Below are 312 nucleotides of genomic sequence, written 5' to 3'. Positions count from 1 at the left end.
CCCCCCCCCGCTGTCCCCGTGTCCCCCCGGTCCCGCCGCGGCCCCTTTAAGGCGGTGACCCCGCCCTCACCTGCGGCCGCTGCAGCCTCTGGGTGACGTCACACGGGGGCGGGGTCACGGCTCGGCCCTGCCCCTACCGCCGGCGGCGCATGCGCAGGGGGCGCGGGGCAGCCCCGGCGGGGGGGGGGAGCAGCGGGGGGACCCCAGGGCTGGGGACCCGGGGGGAGGGGGGGGTCCTATGGGGATGGGTTATGGGGGCACAGCCCTATGGGGTACAGGGGTACCGGGGCTATGGGGTACAGGGGCACTGCC

This window comes from Oxyura jamaicensis, unplaced genomic scaffold (assembly GCF_011077185.1).
Source record: "Oxyura jamaicensis isolate SHBP4307 breed ruddy duck unplaced genomic scaffold, BPBGC_Ojam_1.0 oxyUn_random_OJ66840, whole genome shotgun sequence".
NCBI lineage: Eukaryota > Metazoa > Chordata > Aves > Anseriformes > Anatidae > Oxyura > Oxyura jamaicensis.
The sequence above is the reverse complement of the archived record's forward strand: the minus strand, read 5'-3'. Positions refer to the sequence as shown.